We start from the raw sequence: 6,534 nt of genomic DNA, 5'->3' as shown, positions 1-6,534 counted from the left end.
ATCAAAGGCATGCACCTCCACTGCTTGACTCTCTTAAACTGTTTCAATCTCAGGTAGCCCAGGATGGCCTTGAACTCCTGATCTTCCTGCCTCGTCCTCTCAAGTGCTGGGGTTAAAGATGTGTGCCATCATTGCTTGGCCACTATGGTTAAATAGTGGCTAGCCCCACCCTCTCTTCTCCATGCAAGCTTTATTTGTCAAAACACAAAGTATCGTACAACAAAAGAGCTCTAAAAGCCCACTGTCTCTCTCATACAGTGTCCAGCCAGGCCGAGTCCTCTAACTGGATCAGATTTATTTGGCACAGGGCTTAGACAACACTTCCGGAGTTCCTGACATCCTGCCAGGAGCCATCCCACAGCGGTGGGTGGGTCCTGCAGAGAGTGTAAGGAGTCGGCAGGAGAAGAAAGTGATCCAGGCCATGGTGGTCAGGAGAATCTTGCAGCCTGACTGACTGGCAGTCAGAGTGTTTCTTTATTTATACAGAATTTAGTTAGCAGGGATACACTCATGATGTTCCAAAACATAGATCATATCATTTTTTGTTTTGGACATGTGTTTCATTTCCTTTTGCTCATCTTTTAGTCATCATTAATAAACTATGACAGAACAGAGTTATCATTCTTACTCATAAACCCATAACCCAAGTTTTGAGAATCTAGAGGCATATGACAGTCTGTGCTCAGGCTGGTTGTTTTGGTTGCTTCAAGGACATTAGACCAAAACAAAATCTTCAACCACCCTGGGCATTTTGTCTTGTCGCAAGCAAAGCAATGTATTACTAACTCTCAGTGGTCAGAGTGCCCAGGAAAAATCCTCAGGCTAAAGCTGATGCAGTTATTATTCAAATTGTGTCACAACCTCCAAGGCATAAGGAAGACCTTCAAGTAGATAAGGATATCTCCCTCAAAGTGGGGCAGGGGGGAGATAGTATGTTCAGGACTTTCATGGATAAGTTTAGAACCAGCATTCCTGGGAGAAGGCATAAATGATTCATAAGGAATTTTCCATCAATCCAACATCCTCAAATTGTACAAATATTAAAAGTGCCCCAAGTATGTAACAGGTAGAGATGAAAACCAAAGGTGGCATGGCAGCCATCATGTGGCTCAGCTCTGCTGGATCTTTGTCAAGCAGCTGTGCTGGCTTTGTGACTTCTGCCATTCCATTCAGATATGGCTGTGCCAACATCCCCCTTCCCAGGCTATCCAAAGTCCTCCTATGTAAATGCACAAAGGTATATGACTGCTCCTTCCATTCAGTTCAGTATGGACACAGTCTTTAGCTGCCAGAAAACTTATGAAATGTGACCTTAGCCTCTCTCATGAGCAGCCTACCCACCACCAATTGCCTGGGTGTAAATGTTGAGGGCCAGCTAGATACTCAGTAATACCATGCAAGTCAGCTGAGGCATGCTCTAACAGGACTCTTTCAGGGAGGTTCCCAAAAAGAAGCTTGCTCCTGTCAACTCTATTCTGAAAGACCCAGAGTGCACCAGGAATTTCTAATTCAGGATCTAGTGGTGCAAAGCAAACAAATAAATAAATCTCACTGTACCCCAGCTTTACTCTGAAAGACCCAGTGTATTTACTCTGGTAAATCCCAACCCAGGATAGAATGGGTCAAAAATAAATACATAAACAAACAAACAAATAAATAAATTGAACTGTACCCCAGCTATTCTAGGAAAGGTGGTAGTGGTTCTTTCCTCAAAGTACACAGCATCACCTATCATTTGGGTTCACTTATTGGTTTCTTCTCAGCATGTTCTGCTAAGAAAAGTTGAGAGCATTTGATTGATAGAAAAATCCCCTTTACTGGATGGAAAGGCTAGAAATAAGACTGTTTGTTAGTAGCTCACTAAGTATTACTGCCTACAGCCATTTTTGATATTCCTGACTGAAGTTACCTTAGTAACATATGTGAAGCTGCTGAACTGTCAGCCAGCTTTCTGGTCTTCATCTAGGGAGTTGGAGGCCTTGAGCCATTTTATTTTATTGTGGTTGGAGGTCTCTACTTATGTTGAGTACTGCCTCATCCAATGGCTCTCATTATAGGAATGAGTTTTTTGCTTGTTTGGACACTCCGCACAAGACAATGGATTGATTTTTAGAACTTATTTGTTCTCACAAGGCAGCTTCTCTTTATAATTGTAGTGGGGTCTGAGAGTTGACTGCTGAAGCTACAGTCTGTCTAAGGGGTATCCAAATGATAATACACCTGTGGTATACTTGGAGGAATAAGACTTTTTCCCTCCTTCCCCTACACTCATTTTGCAGGATCTGAAAGAGTAAAGTGCCAGGTTTTTTTTAATTAATCTTATTGAGATGTGAGTGTGGGTTGCAGTCGCCACTCCCCAAGACAGCCAGGCTGGGCTAATCATGCCATATTGTATACTTTTGATAGTGCTGAACCAAATCAAGGCAGAAGTGTGAAAATGAGTTCCTTCTTAAACTTCTGAACTTGCTCTCTGTGACTTGGGGCACTTGGAGCAGTATATTGAGGTTACTTAGTGCTCAGTTGCAGGAATAAACACCCTAACTTTTCACATCCATATTTGGTTCCTGGTGGGGTATGCACATTATCGAGTCAAGGTTACAGCACAAGCTTGCCTACAGAGACACTTTCAGATTGAAGGTTCCTGCTTTATGTAACCTGGCACCAGGTGTGATGCTGCTGTATGATAAAAGTCTTCCCTGATATGCCATCCAAACATTTCTGAGCAGTGCTGTTAGTCTGATCTCCCTGTCTTGTTTTCAGGAATAGCATAAGGAAGCTGAAGGATCTGTTGAGAGCATCTTGTTGCGAGTCATCAGAGGTTGGACTGGATGTGCCAATACTCAAGGTAAGAACCCAGGAAGTCCCAACAGCCAAACATGAAGGGAACCATTAGCTATCTCAGCCATTCTTTTGGCACTGAGAGAAAAATATAGGTACTTTATGTAGATCCCCTCTTCTTCCTTTTGACTCAATGAAATAGTCTTTTGCCTTAGGGAAGGTGAACCCAACAATCACACAGAACTTTCTGAACCTCACAATTTATCAAGGTGATGATTAGGCTGGTCTCCCATCATAGGATCAAGGGACCACTCTTTACTGGGCTATCTCTCAGTTACCCTTGAATAGGTGTAAGGAGGTGTAAGGTACCCTCACTGCTTTCTGTTGAGCTCAAACTCCGAAAAACTTGTTCTTAAACTTTGTGCCAGCCAAGAAAATGGTAGACCCTGAGTAGCCACGTTTCTTCCTCTTTCAAGGTCTCAATGGCACATGCAAGGCAAGAATCATTTGGCTCTAGAGAACTACCCAAGCTAAATCCTGTAACGGGTATATTTGAGAGTTGCCCAATGAACAGCTGTCAGAGTCCACTCACCTTCTCTCCTTATCCCTCAGGCCTATGAGTCTTCACTGCTGTGACTACACATTCTCCTACCTGCTGTTACCAAAGAAAGTCAGGAAGGATCATGCTGGGGATAACCAGGGGTGCAATCTCCTGAACAATATTCAGGTCCCAGGGGAGGAAATGAGCCTAGAGAGTGCACAGGTTGCCATTCTTGAAGCAGTGGAGGCAGAGGACACTGCCAACATTTCAGGGGAGGTATCTGATGAAGGAACACAAAGCTCTCCCCAGAGTTCTCAAAGAGCCTCCACTTTTCCCCCTTTTATGGGCTCCACTGCAGGGGTACCATCTGGTGAGGCTTCTGCGAACCAAATAGAGGATGTGGAAGACACTTATTTCCCCTCAGAGGCTACATTAAATACAAAAATAATTGAGTTGCTGCGATTCCTGTTCCTCAAGTATCACAGGAAGCAGCTAGTCAGTGAGACAGATATGCAGGATATGATTGTTAGAAATTAAAAGGAGTACTACCCTATGATCTTCAATAAGGCATATGAGTGCATGAAGCTGATCTTTGGCATTGACATGATAGAAGTAGATCCTGATGATCACTCCTATATCCTTGTCACTGCCCTGGGGATCACTTACGATGGGTTGCTGCATGGTGCTCAGGGCATACCCAAGACAGGCCTGTCAATAATCATTCTTGGCATCATCTTCATATAGAACAACTGTATCAATGAGGAGAGATTCTGGCATGTATTGAATAAAGTGGGGCTGTATGCTGAGCAGTATCATTCCATATTTGGGGAGATCAGGAAACTAATTTTTGAGGATTTTGTGCAGGAATGGTACCTGCAATATAGGCAGGTTCCTGGCAGAAACCCTCCTTGCCATGATTTCCTGTGGGGCCCACAGGTCTATGTTGAAACCACCAAGATGAACATCTTGACCTTTTTTTCTAGGGTCACTAGGAGAAATCCCAGATCCTATGGCACCAAGTATGCAGAGCTTTTTTTTATGAACAGTTAGAGCGGACCTAGGCCAGAGTTACCTGGATGATGATGCTACTGCCGTGACCAGTTCAAGTACACTAGCAGTTTCCAACCAAGATCAGGTTATGCAGATCTAAGTAGTTGACCCTCATTTGAGAGCTGGCAAGAGGGGAGTATAAACCATTCCACTCTTACTGTTGATTTGGGTGATTTGGGGATTCTTGGTATTTCAAAATGTTGCTGCATTTACGGCATCATTCATTAGATTGAGATGATTTTTTTTTCCAAATGACATTAGTAATACATCTATTGTTGATTCAGGTTAGAAGAAATATATTATTTTGAAAACAAATTAAACTGCCTTCTAATTTGTAATACCACAAGAGACTATGGCATTGAAATTGGAATTTAGTGGACCATGGAAAAGAACTTGGTGTTAACATTAAAAACAAAATAAAATTAATTTTCTGTTGTCTTACTATATTCAGGTTCTCATTCTGGTTAACTAATTAAAATTATGGCTAATCTATGCTAGATGAAATCTCTTCCCCAAACTGTCTCTGACTACCTGCTCTTTCCAAGGCCTGTTCTTAGCAGTGGGACATAGGAGAAGCCAGATGTCCCATCACCTGTAGAAAGGGTGAGTGCAGGAGAAAGACAGAAGTCCTTTTAGGCTTTAGGAGGACTGCAGAGTGGTTTCCAAGGGAAAGCAGCATAGTGTCAACATCTTAAACCAAGGCAGTTTGGAAGGCTCAGAAATGACAATTTCCTCTTGGGGGCAGTTGAATTTAATAAAATTACAAAGTCAAAAATGCCTGGCCTTTTGATGATATGACTGATTTAGGGCTGAGAGAGGAGAAAACTATTCTGAGCAGTTCCTTTAGATGGTAGACACCGTAGGGAGGAATCAGACTAGGGTGTAGCAAACACATATCAACTAAAAACACAACCAAAAGGTGGAGAGGTGGCAGAAATGGGAATTTCAGTTGAACACACCACCTAGACTGCATAGTTTGCCTCCATTCTCTGGAATAGGTTTCTGCCACATGAAGGAATCATGGAAAAGTGAGACCCAGAACTCTTAGTGCCTCTGCTGCCTTCCTGCTAAGGAGATACAAAGGTGATTATTAAGCTAATGGCTCAGCAGTTAAGAGCATTGACTGCTCTTTTAGAGGACCAGGGTTTGGTTTGCAGTGCTCACATGACAGTTCACAACTGTCTGTAACTCTAGTTCTCGGGGACCTAGAATTCTCACACAGACATACATGCCACAAAACAATGCAGATTTAAAAAAAGATAATGTTAACTGTTTCTTATGTATATGGGGGTTTTGCCTGCATGTATACTAACTCAAGCATGTGTCCCTGGTACCTAGGGAGGGCAGAAGTAGATGCCAGATCACATGGAACTAGTTATAGATGGTCGTGAGCCTCCATTTGAGTGCTAGAAAGCAAATTCTGGTCTGCTGCAAGAGGAGCAAATTTTCTTAACAGCTGAGTCTTTTCTCAAGCCCCAGATAATGTTAAACTTAAAGATCAATCAATGAAGCAAATTTAAAAACCCATATCTGTGTGTCAATACATATGTGTAAGTATGGATGCATGCCATAGTTCGGGTATGGATGGCAGAGGAAACCTTTCAGTTTGGGTCTTGCCTTCTACCTCATCGAGTCATAATCTCTCCTGTTTCTGATGCTGCACTATATACTTTAGGCTAGCTAGGCTGAGATAGTCTGGTCAGTTCTCCCATCTCTGCCTCTCATTTTGCCAAGAAACTGCTAGCATTACAGATTCATTCTGCTTCAACCTGCTTTATTAGTTCTAGAGATATAATTCAAATCATCATGCTTGAGCAGCTAGTACTTTTAACCTAGGATGCATCTCCCTGACCATAAGGAAATAATTCCATTTAGTTAGTCCAGTACAGTTTTGCCATCTCTAAGGAGATGCAAGTTTTGGGGGAACTGGTGAATGATTGAAAATAATGCTTTGGCTAGAAAAGCAGATAGGGAGAAGAACTGGTCCTTGACTCACATTCTATGAACTTTCCTGTTAGGAAGACTAATTAGCACCCAGATTTCAATGTACCTAACAAAAATGAGGGTTTGGGGACTTTTGTTCTTGAAATTTCATTGTGGCAGATTTGCTATTCTATGTTCCACTCTGTTACATATTATCTGATATGTCCTTGAGAACAGTACCA

The 6,534-nt window shown here is 42.4% G+C and overlaps 1 pseudogene; it reads left to right on the top strand.

Moving 5' to 3' along the window:
* Nucleotides 1–3,394: 3,394 nt before the first annotated feature.
* Nucleotides 3,395–4,369, top strand: LOC102903315 (melanoma-associated antigen 11-like; annotated as a pseudogene).
* Nucleotides 4,370–6,534: the final 2,165 nt, after the last annotated feature.

This window comes from Peromyscus maniculatus, chromosome X (assembly GCF_049852395.1).
Source record: "Peromyscus maniculatus bairdii isolate BWxNUB_F1_BW_parent chromosome X, HU_Pman_BW_mat_3.1, whole genome shotgun sequence".
NCBI classification, from domain to species: domain Eukaryota; kingdom Metazoa; phylum Chordata; class Mammalia; order Rodentia; family Cricetidae; genus Peromyscus; species Peromyscus maniculatus.
Note: the sequence above shows the minus strand (reverse complement) of the source record. Positions and strands in the feature narration are given on the sequence as shown.